Source organism: Miscanthus floridulus, chromosome 3 (genome assembly GCF_019320115.1).
Source record: "Miscanthus floridulus cultivar M001 chromosome 3, ASM1932011v1, whole genome shotgun sequence".
Taxonomy (NCBI): Eukaryota; Viridiplantae; Streptophyta; class Magnoliopsida; order Poales; family Poaceae; genus Miscanthus; species Miscanthus floridulus.
Window position 1 is genome coordinate 29,633,380 of NC_089582.1, and position 20,995 is coordinate 29,654,374.

The 20,995-nt window shown below is 43.0% G+C and overlaps 1 pseudogene; it reads left to right on the top strand.

Moving 5' to 3' along the window:
• Positions 1-217: 217 nt before the first annotated feature.
• Positions 218-16,028, top strand: LOC136543417 (protein Rf1, mitochondrial-like; annotated as a pseudogene).
• The last annotated feature ends 4,967 nt before the right edge of the window (positions 16,029-20,995 follow it).

The following is a 20,995-nucleotide window of genomic DNA, read 5'->3' on the forward strand; positions in this document are numbered from 1 at the left end:
AGCGGCGGCGCTCGCTCCACGTCGACGGCACCGTCTTCCACGGCTGCTCCGCGTCCGTGCCGGCGACCCGCGGGAGCTGCCGTTCGGCAACCTTGGCCCCAGTGACGTGTGCACGTCCTCCAACGCTAGGACGGGGACGCCGCCGAGCAAGCTCGGCTGCGGCATGGCGCGTGCGAGCTCGGTATCGAAGAGGGCGGCCATGGCACCTGCTCCGGCCATGGGGCGGGCGAGGGGACGGGACGGGAACAGGGACGCCGCCGCGGGCGATAGCGCAGGCCACCGCTCCGCTTGCGCGCAGTCCGCCGCGGGTGGGCCTGTTCTAATCGGAGAGGAGGCGGGGACTTAACGTCGTACACGTATATGTATGCATACATGTCTGACAATGGGTCCATATATGGTATAAGTGTAGAGAAATGGCATGGACAAGAGATATGAAATTATAATGGCAATTCTCCAAAAAGACGAATTGTAATGGCGTATCTCTAAACTTACAAAATTGTAATGGCGTGGATCAAAAAAATATTTTTTATAGGGTGATGACTTAAGAGTTGGATAGGTACTTCAGCTGTGAAGAAACTTACCTGATTCGAGAATTGTGTGTACTGCTACGATTCTTGGGTGGATTGATGCTTCCTTCTATCACTACTAGGCATTGTTGTTTATTATGCGATTTTTTGCAGCCTGTTCTTTAGGAAGCTCAGTTTGATTGGTTGATGTAAAGAGGACAATGGTACGGAGTGACTTAAAGGATTACATTTTGGTATGTTCTTCTCCATCTACCTTTATTATTGCATCATTGCGATTTCTGAAACAAATAGTCTCGCTCATATTTCTCTGATATTTTGTGTTGCAATAATCTATGAAAGCCGACAAGGAGGTACTGAACCTATGATTTCTCCCAGTATACTCACTAATTAGACTGTGTATGCTTGAATATAAAAAACTGAAAACAAGCTCCTTATTCCATAACGAAACCAATTGTTGATTCCTGCATTCCTCTAGCTGAAGTTCAGAATCCAAAGGACATGTTGCTTCTCATGGAAGGAATCTTCAGTGTTACTCTTTGCCATCTCTGTCCTGACTCCTGAGAGGCCTACATGATGTACTTGTGCTTTCTGAAAGAACTCAAGGAATTCAGAAATGTGCCTTCATTCAGACTGTTCCCCTGCATTGCCACCATTTCTTTCTGCCCAGAACATCCATAACGCATATATTAGCAATATATATTGAGTGAAGTTTTGTCTGGCGGTGCCAGGACATGAAATAGGATTTCTTTTGGAGATTGCATCGCAGCCATTGCCACACGATATTTCACCTAATTTTCCAAAATGAAGATTGAATGTGTTCATGTTCGATCAAAGGGACTAATTCTGTTGAGACCATGAAGGGACTATTTAGGAAGGCAGGAAGCCAAACCAAATGTGTAATGGGTAGCGTTCAGCTCTCTCCCAAGCAGACCCTAACATGTACCGTAGGGCATTACCATGTTTCATGTCACAAATGGAGCCAGTGTTCTACATCCGAAACGTTTGCAGGTTTTGCAGTCCAGATCCTCCGTGTGCACGATGCCGTTCAACCAGGACAGCGGACCATGTTGTCACGAATACCTCTGAAGAACTGCAGGATCTAGAGGGGGCCTACATGCCTAGCCGTGCCGTGCTTGTGCGTGACAACCTAGGAAGGTCCAGCAGCCTTCGTGAGCAGAACAACTTCAGGGTAAGAAGGGGTGCTGTGTTCTTTCTTTTTCAGTAAACCCTTTGTGTTGAGTCCGCCTTTAATGAGCTCTAATAAAACCCTTATGTTTAGCAGCATTTCTTCTGAAGACCTTGTACGTATATCTGCTATGGGCATATGGCTGAGAAGTGGGATTGGCCCCCATATGCCAGTGTTCAGTGCCTCGGTGGCGCTGAAGTGCACTCGTAGTTGTAGAAGAATTTGTGTACGGCTGACCTACTACACTCGTAGTCGTAGAAGAATTTGTAAGAAGGGGGTGCTACACGTCATTGTTGCTTCCCAGGAAGAATTTGTGTACGGCTGACCGAGGACGACAGTTAGGCTCTCTCTGATTCACGTAGGGATGAAAATGGTACAGATATTTTTCGACCGTATTCGAAACCGAACCCGTTTAGAGGAGTTGAGATCTGTCCGTATCTGAGTCCGGATATCCAACATCCGATACCGTATCCATATCCGAATACTCAAATCGCATATTTATGATGTCGATATCCAATCGTATCATATCCGACATAGTTGACACTATCCGTATTCGAATCCGAATCCGGACAAAAATATGAAAACAAATGTAATATCGGTGATATCCGTCCGTATTCGATCCGTTTTCATCCCTAGATTCATGAGGCACACTGCACCTTCAATTATATATATTTTTTCAGAAAATGCTTGTTTATGGATGAAATATTTGTTATTCGCACCGCATTTAATTTTTGTTTTAAAATGAGCATAAAAATGAGACTAGACTTTAGCAGGATATCTATATGAGCACCAGATTAACGTGAGAAGCCGCAGAAAGTTGAGTACTGCTTTAACTGAAGCCTAAACTTCCATTATTGTAATAAATAAATTAGGTCTCATTTGGCAGGGCTTTTTCACCGGCTTCGGAGCCGTGAAGCCCCTTAAAAACTCTCATATAGCTTTAGGGTGAAAAAGAGCAAAAAAAAAAAAGAAGTGGCTTCACCCGGCTCCTTCTCCACGCCCGTGAGACACTATCCTTGGATTTCGCAGATTACACGTTTTGCCACTAGGGAAAAGGTCAAGATTTTCTTTCTGTTTCCTCCGTATGCGCGAAGAAGATCACGCTGCCATTGATGACGGCGGCCACTGGCCTAGAGCGGTTGGCGGAGGCCCTTGCCTCGGCGCAGCCAGCGGAGGCGACCCCGGCGGCGGCCCCTGGCTTGGCGTGGCCGGCGGAGGCGACCCCGGCGGCGGCCCCTAGCCCAGCGTGGCTGTATGACTTAATTTTAATTTTTAGTTTTAAATTTTTAATTTTTAATTTGAATTTACTCGGCTGAAAAAACATGTAGAAACGTACAGCTGCAAATGTTATGACACATGTGCGTATATAGGGGTATCTTGGACAATTGACCTTTCTCATGCCTGCATGGTAGACAGGTGAAGCCGTTTTGCTAAACCGTTTAAAAAACGACTTTAGTGTTTGTTCAAAATGTTTTATATGTTTTCAGATGTATGTTGCAATCGTCCTCTCCTCGTGATGGCACCAGCCACTGCCACATTCGATTTCGTTTCGTTCCATCCCCACTCTCAAACCACCACCGCCGTGCATTGCGCACCATCCCCCGCAGACCAGAGGTGTACATCCCACCGGCAACGCCGACCATGTCGAGCCGGGCTCGCCCCCCTTGGTTGAAGAAGATGAAGCGAATCATTGCACGGCGGCTTCGTTCAGGAAGCCTCAGCACCGAGGCCGTGCGCCAACTCTGCGACGAGGTGCTCCCATCCATCCGAACGCATTCCCCAACGCCGGCCGTTTTGGTAGCGGCGGGCGTGCCACGCCGTTGGAGGGACGAGCACCGCCCGTCCTGGGACTGGAGTGCTTTCATCGGAGTGTGTTACCGCTCGGGAGACCTAGACCCCGAGCTGTTGCTGCTGCGATGCAGGCTGCTTGAGCCCAGGCTTCGCCGCATTTGGCCAAATCATCAAGACGAGATTGAGGCCGAATGCCATCACCTTCACGCCCTTGCTCAGGACCCTCGGTGTTGAGAAGAGGACAATTGATGCAATGAATATTGTGCTCCGACGGATGCCTGAGCTCTGCTGCACCCCCGATGTCTTCACCTACAACACTCTTCTCACGGGGCTCTGTGATGAGAAGAAATGCGAAGAGGCTGTCGAGCTGATCCACATGATGGCTGAGGATGGAGGCAACTGCCCACCTAATGTGGTGTCTTATAACACCGTAATTCATGGCTTGTTTAAAGAAAGCGAGGCGGGGAAAGCTGATACCCTGTTTCGTGAAATGCTTGATCGTGGGATCCCACCAAATGTTGTGACTTATAGCTCAATCATTGATGGCCTATGCAAGGTTCAAGCAATGGACAAGGCCGAGGAGGTCCTTCAGTAGATGTTTGCCAAACGTATTATCCTGACTGCACTACATATAGCGGTCTTCTCCATGGATACCTCTCTCTAGGATAGTGGAAAGAGGTTGTCAGAATTCTCAAAGAAATGTCCAGAGATGGGCAACGACCAAATGTTGTTACTTACAGTATGCTGATAGACTGTCTTTCTAAATCTAGACGGTGTGCAGAAGCTAGAGAGAATTTTAATTCTATGATTCAGAGGGTGAAAACCCCAATGTTGTCACCTATGGAAGTCTACTCCATGGGTATGCTACCGAAGGAAATCTTGTTGAAATGAAAAAACTCATAGATTTGATGGTGCAAAACAGTATCCTGTTAGATTGATCCCACTAGTTGGCCCAACGGCCAATTGGGCCTTGATCCACGTCCTAATCGGGGGCGTCCAACCCTAACTATGGTTGGTGGCCTCCCATCGCACAACTTCGTAAAAAGGGAGGTGGGGGCTAGGGCACAAGGCACGAGAATCACCTGCGCCGCTAGACACCCCACCTACACCTCTAACCCTAAGCCGATCTAAGTGAGGGAGCGTTGCCAGCGACGGGAAGCACCGCCATCGGCCAACGCCGCCACTGCACCGCCGCCTTTCACTGCCGCGCCTCCACCGAGTCTCCACCGAGCACCGTGATGGCCAGCTCATCTTCTATGAAGGCGGCCAATGGTTTGCCACCCGCATCCCTCTCTCTCTCTATTTTGTTCGCATTGGATCACGTTCTAGAGTTTGCTATTCATTCAAATGTCAGCATATATGCTAGATTTATGGCTAGTGATCCTGTTATGCACCTAACAATGGTATCAGAGCACCTAACTAGGCGTAGATCTAGCTCATCGGGGTAGAAAACCGAGTAGAAGGAGGGGATTTGATTTGAAGAAATGGATCAGACCCTAACCCTAACCCTAGATGGATGGACGGAGAAGGGGGAAGACCTACCCGGTTTCTCGCTGCCGTCGCCACCGCCGCGCGCAGGAAGATACACCCACCGCCGCCTCGTCGACACATGGGGAGAAGCCTAGACGCGCTCGTCGTCGTGCGTGTGATCTCCAGCCGAGGGCACCGTCACAGGACCTCTCGACGGCGGCTTGCTCACCCACTGGGGAGCGCGCGCTCCAGCGAGGGGACCCACGGCGGCGCTGCACTTTGAGATAGGGTTTAGGGCAACACCACCGCAGCGCGTGTGAGGGAGCAAAGGGCACCACCGCGGTGCCGCTCGCCACACAGATGTGTGCACACATCAATGAGAAATACACTGGTGGCGGTATCAAAAAGCACATACTAAAGATGAGCAACACGGCTTCGAAGCTAAAGCCAATGGATTTGGGGCTAAGGATGAGTTCCTGATTCGTTTGATTTTTGCTTCCTTGCCCAAAGAATATGAAACTTTTGTTGTGAACTACAACATGTAGCCCGATAAATGGGATATAGAGAAGCTCATTGCAATGTGTGTTCAAGAAGAGGAGAGGCTAAAAAGCTTACAGGGTGACTCTGCTAACCTTGTGAAGGACAACAAGAAGAATAATTTCAATAAGAATGCCAAACCTCAAGGGAAAGCCCCTCAGACTAAGCACCATTAGAAGAACAGCAATGCCCAAGTTGAAAAGGATCAGTGCAAATGGTGTAAGAAGCATGGACATTGCCAGAGGGACTGTCCAGACTTCCTGAAGAGCCTTCTGAAGAGAGGTGAGGACTACATTACATTCATAGATGAGTCCTTGTATTTAAGTTATGCAAAATCTACTTAGTGGATTGATTCAGGTGCAAGTGTTCATGTTGCAAATTCATTACAGGGATTCTGTAAGAGGAGGGCCCTGCAAAGAGGAGAAAGAAAAATTAAAGTAACAAATAGAGTTGAAGCTGAAGTTGAAGCCATTGGAGATCTCTCTCTAGAATTAGATGATGGTTTTAGACTTCAGCTTTCAGATATTCTTTATGTACCCTCTTTGTGTAGAAACTTGATAAGTGTCTCATGACTTGATGATGATGGTTATGATTGCCATTTTGATAATGGCAAATGTTAGATTGTGTATAACAATAAGTGTGTTAGTCTTGCCTTCCGACAAGACAAGCTTTATTTATTATCACTTTCTGAGAATGTGAATGTTGTGAGCACTAAGAATGAGAATTCTTCATCGTCTATGAATGCAAGTAATAAGCGAAAGAGAGTTCATGATACATCTTCAAAATTATGGCACTGCCATTTAGGCCATATTTTGAGGGGGAGAATAGAGCGATTGATTAAGAAATCAATTCTTCCGCCTTGAGAATTTTCAGATTTAGAACAATGCATTGGTTGCATAAAAGGAAAGTACGTTAAGAAAATAAAGAAAGATGACAAACGAAGCGCAGGAATTTTAGAAATAGTTCACACAGACATCTGTGATCCTTTTCCTATGAAGTGTGTGGATGGTTACGATTCATTTATAACATTCACAGATGATTATTCTCATTTTGGCTATATTTATCCAATTAAGGAAAGATCAGAAGCATTGGATAAATTTAAGATATTTAAGGTTGAATTAGAAAATCAGCACAACTTAAAGATTAAGGTAGTAAGATCCGACCATGGGGGAGAGTACTACGGTCGACACACCCCATATGGCCAAGTTCCTATACCTTTTGCAAGGTTCTTATAGGAAAATGGCATAGTAGCCCAGTATTCTACACCGAACGAGCCTCAGCAGAATGGAGTAGCTGAAAGACGCAACCGTACCTTAATGGATATGGTGAGAAGCATGATAAGTTACTCTTCTTTACCAATAAGTTTATAGATGGAGGCGTTGAAAACCGCCATTCATATTCTTAATCGAGTGCCAAGTAAGTCGGTGCCCAAAACACCGTATGAGTTGTGGATATGAAAGGAACCCTCACTGAACTATTTTCGTGTGTGGGGTTGTCTAGCTAAGGCTAAAGTCTTTAACCCAAACATAGGGAAGCTAGACTCCAAGACAGTCAGTTGCCATTTCATTGGCTATCAGAAAAGTCAAAAGGTTATCAATTCTATTGTCCTGACAGACAAATGAAGTTTATAGAAACAAGACATGATGTGTTCTTGGAGGATGATATGATCAGGGGAGCATGGTAGCGTGAGAAATTAATTTTGAAGAGAAGCGGGTATGCGTGCCCACTCTAATGGTTTAGGAGCCATACTTCATGCTACCTGTTGTTGCTGTACCAACAGTGCAAGACACTGTAGTAACAACACATGTTGTTAGTTCTCCTGTAGCAATAATGAATGAACATGAGGAACCTATCCTTCAAGATCCCGTAGAACCCATTGTCACACATGAGGAGGAGCAACAATAGCCTCATATAGAACAAGCGTCATCTAACAAGGCCCCTAGAAGGTCTCAAAGAGTCAGAAGATCAGTCATTCCTGAAGACTACGAAGTTTATGAATGTGAGGAATTTCAAATGGAGGGTGATCCCACCTCATTTGAAGAAGCCATGAGAAGCGCTCACTCATCAAAGTGGTTTGAAGCCATGGAAGATGAAATGAAATCAATGAAAACCAATGGTGTTTGGGACTTAGAAACAATTCCTAAAGGAGCCAAGACAGTAGGCTGTAAATGGGTCTACAAAACCAAACATGACTCTAAAGGAAATATAGAAAGATTCAAAGCATGACTTGTAGCGAAAGGCTTCACGCAAAGAGAAGATATAGATTATAATGAGACATTTTCTCCAGTCTCATGTAAGGATTCTTTTAGAATCATAATGGCGCTTGTAGCACATTATGATTTAGAATTACATCAGATGGATGTAAAGACGACGTTCCTAAATGGGGATTTGGAGGAAAATATTTATATGGCACAACCAAAAGGTTTTGTTGTGGAAGGTAAAGAACGTATGGGATGCCACCTGAAGAAATCCATTTACGGATTAAAACAAGCTTCAAGACAGTGGTATTTAAAGTTTGATAGTACAATAAGAAAGTTTGGGTTTCGAGAAAATGTAGAGGACAATTACGTTTATGTAAAGTTCAAGAAAGAGAAATACATTTTCCTAGTCTTGTATGTGGATGACATCTTGCTCGCTAGCAGTGATGTTAATCTACTACTAGAAACAAAGAAGTTCTTGTCCTCAAAGTTTGATATGAAGGATCTCGGTGAAGCTTCATTCGTCCTAGGAATAGAGATTCACCGAGATAGAGAAAAAGGGGCTTTTAGGATTATCAAAAAGGCATACTTAGAAAAAGTTCTAAAGAAATATAGTATGCAAAATTGCAAGTCTTTACCTACTCCCATAGTCAAGGGTGATAGATATGGGGAATTTCAATGTCCCAGGAACCAATATGAGATCGATCAAATGAAAGCGGTTCCATATAGTTCAGCTGTTGGAAGTTTACAGTATGCTCAAGTGTGTACTCGCTCTGATTTAGCATTTGTTACCGGGTTACTTGGTAGATATCAGAGTAATCTAGGAATAGAACACTGGAAATTAGTAAAGAAAGTTTTGCGTTACCTACAAGGAACGAAGGGTCTCATACAAACGTATAGAAGATCTGATTCTCTGCACATAGAGGGGTATACAGATTCTGATTATGCGGGAGATGACAGAAAGTCCATGTTAGGATACATATTCACTCTCGTAGGAGGAGCTATATCGTGGAAAAGCTCAAAGCAAATCATCACTACATCGTCCACAATGTATGCCGAGTTTGTAGCATGTTATGAGGCCACATGGCAAGTGAATTGGCTGAAGAAATTAATGTCCAGCTTGAAAGTGGTAGACGATATACATAAGCCACTCAAGTTATACTACGATAATAATCCCACAGTATGTTATGCTCACAACAATAAGTCAAGTGGTGCTGACAAACACATTGACATAAAATATTATGTTATGAACGATAAAGTCTAGGATCATATAATTAGTCTTGAGCATATAAGAACAGAAAAGATGCTCACGGATCCGCTTACAAAAGGCTTACCACCTAGCGTGTTCAGAGAACACTTAGCCAGCATGGGTTTAAGAAAAAGCCTAAGATTCCTGGACAATACGGGCCTAGTTGAGAATCTGTTTCAAAATAGAGAGGTGCATTATAGCTGTTTAATCTAATGGCAACTGACCGTGACGATGAGGCACGCTTTATGCACCGATCTGTGATGTAATGGGAACAAGATAAAGTAAGTAAGTTAAGTTTAAATCATAAGGTGAGATCAAGGAGGAGAATGTTAGATTGATCCCACCAGTTGACCCAACGGCCAATTGGGCCTTGATCTATGCCCTGATCGGGGGCGCCTAACCCTAACTATGGTTGGTGGGCCCCCGTCGCATAGCGCCATAAAAAGAGAGGTGGGGGTCGGGGCACATGGCACGAGAATCACCTGCGCCGCCAGACACCCCACCTATAGCTCTAACCCTATGTCGATCTAAGTGAGGGGGCACTGCTAGTGATGGGAAGCACCGTCACCGGCCAACGCCGCCACTACACAGCCGCCTTTCACCGCCACGCCTCCACCGAGCACCGTGATGGCTAGCTCGTCTTCTACGAAGGTGGCCGATGGTTTGCCACCCGCATCCCTCTCTCTCTGTTTTGTTCATATTAGATCACATTCTAGAGTTTGCTATTCATTCAAATGTTAGCATATGTGCTAGATCTATGGCTAATGATCCTATTATGCACCTAACATATCCAACCTAACCATCATATCTTCAACACACACATGTGTGCATACAATAAATGTGGAATGGTCGATGAGACAATGCTTACTTTTAACAAAATGCGTCAGCAAGGATTGGTGCCAGATATAGTCAGCTATGGGATGATAATTGATGGTCTTTGTCAGATAGGACGGCTAGATGATGCAATGCTCCGTTTCTACCAGATGATTGATGATGGATTGTCTCCTGATATCATAATATATAGTACTCTGATTCATGTTTTTTCTATGCACGGCAAATGGGAGAAGGCTAAGGAACTATTTTACGAGATTATGGATAGAGGCATTCCTCCTAGCGTCACTGTCTTCACTACAATGATAGACAAACTATTCAAAGAAGGAAAAGTTACGGAGGCCCAAAAACTCTTTGATTTGATGCCAAGTGCAGGAGTAAAACCTAATGTGGTTTCCTATAATACAATGGTTGAAAGGTCCTAATGGCTAGAGGGGGGTGAATAGCCTATTAAAAATTCCTACAACAACACTTAGCAAACCGGTTAGACAAATATGAGGCGAAGCGAGTGTTGCGCTAGCCTACTAAAAATGCAAGCCACCTACCACAATTCTAGTTTCTATAGTCTCTATCCACACAATGGCTATGTCACTATGCTAAGTTAGTGTGCTCTCAAAGGCTAACTAAAGAGCCACACTAACCAAACTAACAAGCTCTCACGACTAGCTACACTAAAGAGCTTGACAACTAGTTTGCGCTAATATAAAGAGAGAGCAAGATGGTTATACCGCCGTGTCGAGGAATGAACCAATCAATCATAAGAATGAATACCAATGAAGACCAATCACCTCGGAATCAAATAATGACACAATGATTTTTTTTACCGAGGTTCACTTGCTTGCCGGCAAGCTAGTCCTCGTTGTGGCGATTCACTCACTTGGAGGTTCACGCCCTAATTGGCATCACATGCCAAACCCTCATAGGGTGCCGCACAACCAACACAAGAGGATCACACAAGCCACGAGCAATTTACTAGAATACCTTTTGGCTCTCCACCAGAGAAAGGTCAAGAATCCCTCACAATCACCACGATCAGAGCCGAAGATAATCACCAACCTTCACTCGATGATCCTTGCTGCTCCAAGCCGTCTAGGTGGCGGCAACCACCAAGAGTAACAAACCAAACCAGCAATGAAACACGAACACCAAGTGCCTCTAGATGCAAACACTCAAGCAATGACTTGGATTCACTCACAATCTCACAAAGATGATGAATCAATAATGGAGATGAGTGGGAGGGCATTGATTAAGCTCACAAGGTTGCTATATCAATGCAAAATGGCTAAGAGAGAGAGCTAGAGCCGATCAAACGATATTTATAGACACCCCCAGACAATAAAGCCGTTGGCTCAATTATTAGGCTAACTGCGGGACAACCGGACACACAGGTCGTGTGTACTGGATGCGTCCGGTCACTGGGTCCGGTCGCAGCCTGACCGCCATGTGTCCTAGCCGTTTGAAATAGGGACGAAGCTAGGAAAAAAATTAGGAGGGGCTGAACAAAAGTGCTACAACGACTTAGCTCTACTATGACCCCTCACAATAGACAAATATGATAGCCAGAAGTAGTCTTATATTAAAAACATTGGTTAACGATGAAATTCACAAAATACATCATGAAAAATAAAGGAAGCAGTTCATTCATACCGAAAGGCCAAATTACGAAACTAATAGACAGCGCTTGACGTTGACACACATTATTCATCCGAAGTAGCAATCTACACAAATAGACATAATTGATTAGTCAAACATATATGGACCTCCAAATTATGAATTTAGAAGAGAATAGAGCATACCACTAATTTTTTAGGCAATAACATGCGACGCTTTTTCATCTCTTGAAACCGCTTTTTGATCTTTTCATTATCAATCTTTCTAAATATCTCCTTCTCATTATAGCATATCATCAAGTCATTGAGCCAGTCATCACCCATTTTACTACGCAAATCTATCTTTATAATAGACATGGCTGAAAATATCCTCTCAACTGAAGCCATTGTCACCGCTAGTATCAAGGTTAGCTCAATGAGATGATAAACTAATTTATAAGATTCGTGCATTTTAGTCTTCACCATAATTTTAGCAACTTTTCTAAGTTCAGTGCATCCAAGAAATTCTAGAGTTCTTCTAGCACGGTTCACAAACTGTCTAAGTTGATTTGGCAAAACAGCAAGTTCACCAATGTCAAAATCCTCAGCATAAATTTCAGCAAGCCTCACAAGTTTGTCCATATCAAAATTAGAGAAGGAGTTCCTTGGGTTAAAAGCAGCCATACATACTAATAACTCTAAACTAATTTCACAGAACCGATGATTCAACTCAGTCAAGATGGCATCAATGGCGACAAGAAAAATCTCAACATGATAGTAATGCATGTTTGTTACCTTTTGCTTTCTTCGTCTAGATGTCCCTCTAACATTTATTTCCTTACCCATATCTGGCACTTCAATCTCATTCATCTCACAGAATGTTTTCACTTTTTTTTTGAATAATGGCTCCCATCCATTTTCCCTCATATCCTGCAAGCTATCTTTCACATCCGTGATCAAATGGATTGCTTCAACTATGTCTTGATCCTTCCTTTGCAAAGCATGTGACAAAATATCTGTCATGCTCAATAATTCTATCATCAAATGCAGGATGACCACAAAATCAAAGCTCTCTATTTTTTCAATTAAACCTAAAGCTCCACCATTACATGTTGGTTTAATAGAATCTTTCTTCACTATCTCAAGGACATCTATGATAGCCTCCCACATGATCAAAATGCGAAGCAAAGTTTTAAGATGTGAACCCCATCTAGTATCTCCAGGCCTAGCTAGGCTGCTTTCTTGATTTAAACCTCTTCCAGTCATAATCTCACAATTCTTAATCTTTTCTAGCAACACATCATGATGCTTTGTAAGCAAGGCATCTTTTCTCATGCAACTTGCACCCACATTGTTGATTATTAAAGGAATATAGTTAAAGAAATCTGCAATGTCTACACTAGAAGTCGAAACGGTAACAACCACTAGTTACAATTGATGGGCAAAACAATGCACATAGAAAACATAAGGATTTTCATCATGAATTAATTTTTGCACCCCATTAAATTCACCTCTCATATTAGAAGCTCCATCATACCTTTGCCCACGGAGCATAGAGATAGACAAATTGTGACTTGAAAGCATACTAACCAAAGTTTCTTTCAATGCAATAGCTGTACAACTCTGAACATGCTGAAGTCCAAGAAATCTCTCCACCACTTTCCCTTCATCATTGACAAACCTGCACGCCACATTTGTTTGTGTTAGTATAATTATAGAAATAATTATAAAAAATATATGCACAAAATTGCAATTGTAAAGTACTAACCTTAGAATCACTGCCATTTGCTCTTTTATTGATACATCTCGAGACTCATCAATAAGCACCAAGAATTTTCTACCTTGAATCTCATTCATAATGACAGCTGTGACTTCCTCTGCACAAGCTTTTGCAAGGTCCTTTTGTATATCAGGAGATAACATTTGGCAATTTTTAGAACCTTTGTCATATGCGTCCTTCACAATATCAACCTTATCTTTATACCAATCAACCATCTCTCTGAATGTACTCTTGTTGAGGGAAGTAGAACTCTCATCATCTCCACGAAAAGGTTGCCCTTGTGATATGAGAAATTTTGCAACATCTAAAGAAGATGTCAAACGAATCTCATATCGTTTTTCTTCCTCCGTGCTTACCTCAACTAATTTTCGACCCACACTTGTCCTTTGGTTCATAAAGTCATCAAACTTCAACCTAGCCTCTACATGAGTCTTGCAAGCACTGTGCTTACTCAAAGTATCCTTAGCTTTTTTCCAATTCACATAACCTTGATGTGCAAAGACAGAACTCCCAAAATTTTCAGGCTTTCCCGAATTAAAGAAGAGATAACAATATAAGCAAAAAAACTGCATCCTTGGACTCACTATATTCTAGCCAATCAAATTCATCAAACCAAGTCTTTTGAAATGATCTCCATTGACCACCAATTCATTTACTAGGAAATTGAAATTCACGAGGTTGGGTTGGACCACTCAAAGCATATGCTCTCTTTACTTGGTCTCTAATTTCAGGTTCATAATCATCAATTGGTTTGCGATTTCCAGGGTCTGCAATCATGTTCGATTGACTAAACTCTGCTCTAGGTTTCTTTGGTTGAGTTGTGCTCTCATTAGTTGATGGACCACTACCACTAGAACTTGAAAAGTAATTGCACAGAGTTCTTTTCGACGACATACTGAAAATTTGAAAATTAAAATCCATGAAGAATCAAACATTCCATCGTTCAATCACAGTCACAGACTTAATTTCATAATTAAAAAATCACCTGCTCCGACGCTGCTCGGCTGCTCCTCACCTGGCCGCTGCTCCCCACCACGGCGCTGATGCGGACTGTGCCGCCTGGCGCCTACAGCCTGCTCACAGCCGCTAGACGCTGTGTTGCTGCTGCCCGCCGCCCCGCACCCCTCGGCCCTCGCTGCGGCGTGCTGGGCCTGGGCGTGCGGCGTGCTGGAGCCGCCGAGGAGCCGCGTAGAAGCAGGCTGGGTCTCGGGAGTCGCTGATTCAGGACTCAGGACCTCGGGCCGTGCCGCGTCAAGCCGCGTCGTGCATCCTCGGACGCCATGACCCGCGCTCGCTCGGATCTAAAGCGTGGAGCGGCAGCGTCGGTCATGGGGGCGGCGGAGCGGTCTTGCGGGAGGCACAGGTTGTTGGGGGCGGCGGCGCTGTCCGCGGGGAGGCGCAGGTTCTGGGGTGGCGGCGTCGGTCCATGGGGAGGCGCTGGGGTGGTGGCGTCGGTCCGTGGGTTTCCTTTCATTTTCATCAATTCGGCTTGGGCTTCTAAGTTCTAACCAGCTGAGCTATTTCCCCTTTCGGCCCAACAAAGAATAGAGGCTTTTTTATCTTCTCTTAACCTTAGCCCCTCCTACCTAATACATATATGTATAAAATTTTAAGGGATTGCTTAGGGGGGGCTCCACGTGCCCGGGATCGGTAGGGGGGGTGGGGCTCGAGCCCCTCCAGCCCCATCGTTCCCTCCGTCGCTGGTTTGAAACTATCCGTTGGCGCGCAATGGTTCACTCGCGCGCGCTCACTGACCATCAACCGGACGCTCCTGTTCAATTGACCGGACGCACCACGTGTCAGAGTTTGATCGTTTCCAGAGAGCTCCTAGAGAGGTAAAATTGTGACCGGACGCATCCGGTCACGCCTGATCGTACTCGCCCAGCGTCCGGTCACTCATCCTCTTCTCTGCGCACCGCCATGTCAGCAGGACCGGACGCTGAACAGTGTTCAGCCAGAGTCCGGTCACTTTTCTTCTTTGAGTCCGGTCATAGGGCAAATCGAGCCCGAGAGCACCACCTTCTTTTTATAATTGACCGGACGCTGGAACCCTGAGTCCAGTCACTTCGAACTCAGTGTCCGGTCAGTGTTTGACAGTGAAAAACACCTCCTTCAATTCACCAACTTCTCCACCCTTGCTCAAATGTGCCAACCACCAAGTGTATCTCCTTGTTCACGTGTGTTAGCATATTTTTACAAACATTTTCAAGGGTGTTAGCTTTCCACTAGATCCTAAATGCATATGCAATGAGTTAGAACATCTAGTGGCACTTTGATAACCGTATTTTGATATGAGTTTCACCTCTCTTAATAGTACGGCTATCGATCCTAAATGTGATCACACTCACTAAGTGTCTCGATCACCAAAACAAAAAAAGCTCCTATCAAGTTTCATCTTTGCCTTGAGCTTTTTGTTTTTCTCTTTCTTTTTTTCTAAGTCCAAGCATTTGATCATCACCATGCCATCACCATCATCATGATCTTCACCATTGCTTCATCACTTGGAGTAGTGCTACCTATTTCATAATCACCTTGATAAACTAGGTTAGCACTTAGGGTTTCATCAATTCACCAAAACCAAACTAGAGCTTTCAATGGTTCATGGATATTTCTTGGCCGGTAAACTGGACAAAGTGATGAAGCTCCTTGATGATATGCTCTCGATTGGTTTGAAACCTGATGTTGTTATCTTTAATACTTTACTTGATGGCATGCTCTCTATTGGCTTGAAACCTGATGTTGCTACCTGTAAGACTTTGATTGATAGCTACTGTGAGGACGGCCGGATAGATGATGTATTAACTCTGTTCAGAGAAATGTTGAGCAAGGCAGCTAAGACTGACACTGTCACGGAAAATATAATTTCGTGAGTGTTATTTTAGATTGGAAGGACTGCCAACTCAGCCTGAAGATGAGGAAAGAGGAAAACAGGTTCTTAATCTTAACTAGGACGCATTATGGTTTCTTATATACCCACTAGTATGTATCTATAGGTCTTGTCTTAGTAAATTTTAGTGTTTGGTTGTTTCAAGCTTGATATTTTGTGAAGTACATGTATGAGGGGATTCCTTGCAATAAGGGTCTATCATCTGTATCCTTAGCCTTTATTTTTGTTAGAACAGTAGCCTTCATTTGTTTGCTGAAGAAACTGTTTTTCGTCTTTGTACTCTTGAGGAGTTGAAGTTCCTTAGTCTTATGATGAAGTAAGCTGATTTTAAAACATGTGTATACCAAGTGTACGCCTCTTGTCACTGTTTCAATGTGCGTTAGAAGTTGTTACACCAGCAGGAGTCAGTTCATACATTTGAGAAAGCATGTCTACAAGGATGCTTACAGCACAAGTTATTATTAATTCAATTTGAGCAGTGCCATTATAATTTTGCAAAGTTAGAGACATGCCATTGGTATCTCACTGACATGTGGGGCTCACACGAGTCAATGACATGTGGGACAGGATGGCATATCTCCAATTTAGTAAAATTATAATGGCAGTCTTCAAATTTTCAAAATCAAATTCAACAGGTTCCAAGAGCTAGTTAAGGGCTTAAGGCAAGACAACTGAAGCATACTAACTGCTACAACAATACAACATGATGACATGACTTTGATGAGCAGAGTTGCGTGCGCAAATTTTAATGAAAAACATCCTTCCACTATTGAATTGCCATCGTTTAGTTTGTCATGGCTCTCAGGCTAATACTGATCGCAACTTGTTGTATGAACAGCTTGAATTGGAAGGGAAGTTATTGGAGGTATGAAATATTTGGTTCCATTTTTTGAGTTATTCATAAGAAACTTGCATTGTGAATTATATTTAATGAGTAGCAGGCTCTGTTAAACCATTGTAGACACCGACGCCTGTGTATTGCTTTTGTTTAGCTCAAAATTGTTATTGTATTAAAGTGACAGGCATGTGCTCCTAATTTGAGTGCCATTTTCAGGAGGTGACTTGGATTTTGCTTTTGAAAGTATTTCAGCCTTCTCAGACAATGGGGAGAATCAGGGGTATATTTTCCTGCTGGAAAGTGTCAAAAACATCAGGTAGGCCGTCTCATTCCTTACAGGAACTGACGAGCTAGTATTCTGTCCCCTGCTTTTATTAGAGCTGCACTTACCTTGCAACCCTTGCAAAAATAGCAGATAACATTTCCCCTTTTTTTAATAATATAGGAATTTGTTCAGTTGTTCTACTCTGGTTTGGTCACTTTCTTTTTTAATGATCTACCCTGACTTGTTGCTTAAGATTCTAAGATTCTAACTAAGGCATCATTTGAGTATTTGACTATTGCGAGTCTGTCTCCTAAAAAAAAGTTCTCAAACATTACGAGTCTGACCTGACTTGGATAACAGACAGTTTATTGGATCATACAGTGTAATGCGACAAGGTTCGCTCAATGTTAGAGCGGATGCTTATCCTGTTATAATAGTTTGTTTTGATCTCTCCATTTATGGATGATTTTCTTTAGTTTTACGACTCAAAACTTGCTCTTAGAGCTGAAGTTTCTGATTTGGAAAAGCAGCTTGCTTCTCTGGAGTGGAAGTTTGATGCACCTACAGCACAAAGCTACCACCATTACCCAGGGAAAGAAGCCCCACTAATCTGCTCATACTAGAGCTAATGGACAGCTTACTGGCTTAGATGAGAAATTTGCTAAGAGAAGTTTGGAGGTAAGGTACCTTGCCTTTGTCCAAAACAAATAGACTATACTACTACACTGCTGTTCTTTATTTTACTGGGATCTATGTTCCATTTTAGTATACACCATGGTACTTATATCTGGTTCAGAACCTGTTATCCATTGTAGTCTTTGGTGATTAACCATGTAGCCTGGCTAGGTCATTAGCTAGTATTTAGCACTTTTCTGAGGGACACTGTTACTATTTTACAAAAGAAAAGACTATCTTGATAGGTGCTGCCTTCTGGCAAATAACATTACTGTACTTCTTCGTCCACAGGTTATTCGTCCATTTTGTGTTATTTTCTTTTGATGTTGTTTTATGTCAATCGGTAACTAGTTGAACTGAAGTTTATGCTTCTTTCTGACAGGAATTCATCCTAACACTTAACAAGAGTATACTTTGCTCTCTATGAATGCAGTTATTGGAAAGCTTCCTGCAACCACCTAGGAGTTGTGTTACAGAAGCTGGTGTTCATGTTCCCCTTAACATGTAAAAATGCAAATAATTTTATCTGGTTGCATTTGCCTACATGGAGAGACATTGTCACCTGATGCTTCCATTTTGACTTGTATTTACATGCAAGTGGAGTTATTGTCTAGCGCACAGCTTACCATATATAACTACATAATGTCTAGTTGTTTAATTTTCTTGTTGATCTTTTGAAACCATAGCATCTTGTTACTGTTCTTATGATGAAGTCATCTGATTTTAAGACATGTGTAGACTAAAGTGTCTGCTTCTTGCTACTGTTCAATGTGATACTTTTGTTCAAAGCTTACGACAGCAGGGGTCAGTCAGTTCATCCATTTGGGAAAGCAAGTCTACAATGCAGCTTACAACACGAGTTATTTTTCAGTAAAAGTGATCTTGCTCTAGGTTCCTGGAACTAATCAAAGCAACCCAGTGAAAGCATATCAACGAGCAAGTAAAGATGAACGGAAGAAATAGTTACAGATAACTCAAGGACAGCAGAAAGCCACTGTCAAGAAGGTTAACAAGCAAAGTTAGGCATGATGCTATCATGCACTCTTGGTTATTCAGTCCTTGTTTCCTAATGATGCTGTGGTAGTGCGGTTTGACATTTCATTCAGTTGTAAATTTGAAGCACCTTATTTGCTTCTGATTTTATGGCTCCTTGATTTAAGTCAATATAATCCACGTGCATTGCCATAGTGGCATGGAAACTTTTTTCTCCGGTGATGTTTGGAAACTGGAATCTTTTTTTCTCCGGTGATGTTTGGAAACTGGAATTGTAAGTCTCTGGTGGATTGTACTAGTCAGTAGTCAAGATATGGCTAGAGTTTTTTTTTTTTTTGCAAGCAATGTACCAACCCACGCAAGCACCTCTTCAAAATTGAGAACTTTATTTCTTTTTTGCCTGAACTGAAGATGCATTTTCTTTTCTTTTTCTGTTTTTTTAAAGCTAAACATCTATTGACTCCTCTTTCCCGTTATAACCAGTACTGTCAGTGACGCTTTAAGCTGGACATGGATATTGCTGCGGAGCTGAAGAAACTGTGAGTTGGACTCCGTCGACAAATGTGTTCATCATGACATCATCCTCGTTTTTCAACTTTGGCATAAAGAGAAAGGGCATTTGGTTGCTCACTACACCTATACCAACCTACCAACACCCGGCCCAATTCCTTGTCGGTTCCAAGAAAACAACAGTCAGTCGTCACACACCTTGCACTTGGGTGTTGCTTGCTCTGTTGTCTGCCTGTCGTTGAGTCGATCAACGATCAATACGCACTGACTGACAATACAAAACTTCCCCAGGTGAAGTTTTAAGGCAGAACGAGAACGTCCCTCCATCTCTGCTGCACACTCGCCCATACACTGATACACCCACCAGACACCGTGTGCATACGCAGTGTACAAAACTACACGAACGTGACACGAACTTGGCCACCTGCAAAGAATAATGTATAGAAAGCAGGCTATTATCATGGGCTCAGATATAGCAACAAGAACTTTGCGTTTAGGCTACCTCTCTCCCTCTGCGAAGTGCTTGAGGAGGCACCGAGCGTTTCAGACTTTCAGAGGCGTTGTCGATCACTAGGCAGATTCGCGCGCTCCGCTGCGCGCGCGTAGAGGCAGGAACGAAAAAGGTTGAACAGTACCAAACAGCGGCCGAAGCCTGGAGGAGAAAAAGAAAAAGAAAAAGGAGAAACCAAAAACAAAAATAAAAATAAAAGGTGGACAGTAACCGAACTTGGGAAAAGGCTAACTGAACAGTGCCAGACGCAAGTAATGAAAAGGGGAAAAAAAGGGAAACGGAAAAGGAGAAAAAAAGAAAAGGAAAAAAGAAAAATGAACTGTGCCAGAAGCAAGGAGGCAAGGACCCGGACGGTAAAAAGAGCAGGGGGGAATTACTTGGGTGCCGTTAAAAAAGATCGCAATACCGTGTGTGTTTTTGAAAAAGTTCAGTGGTTTTCAGCGTCACTGTTCCAACTTTTTTGTGCCCTCCATGCCACTGCCGTCAGTTTGGGCTCTAACGCCGTCAAACTGCAGGTATGAAAAGTCGAAAATACCCTTAAGTCTAAATATGTCATTAATTTTTTTTGAGCATCTTAACAACTTCGAATGAAAAAACTCAAAACTAGAAAGTTGTAGATCTCGTTGAGATCTATAATTTTCATATAAAAATTATCTTCATTTAATTCCGCAAAAAAATATGATTTGATATGATTAATATATCTTAGAAAAATCATATCTTTTTTTGCGAAATTAAATGAAAATAATTTTTATATGAAAATTATAAATCTCGACGAGATCTACAATTTTTTTAGTTTTGAGTTTTTTCATTTGAAGTCGTTAAGATGCTCAAAAAAAATAATGATATATTTAGACTTAAGGGTATTTTCGACTTTTCACACCTGCAGTTTGACGGCATTATAGCCCAAACTGACGGCAGTGGCATAGAGGGCACAAAAAAGTTGGAGCAGTGACGCTGAAGACCGTTGAACTTTTTCAGGGACACACAAGGTATTACGATCTTTTTTAATGACACATGAGGAATTCCCCAAAGAGTAGTTATGAGGCAGCTAGCTCGTCGGTCGTCGCATTGTGAGAATTAAATTGGGTAGACTCTAGGTGCACCCAATTTCTATGCACCCTATGGTGGATGGTTGACACGTTTATATGTAACTAAATC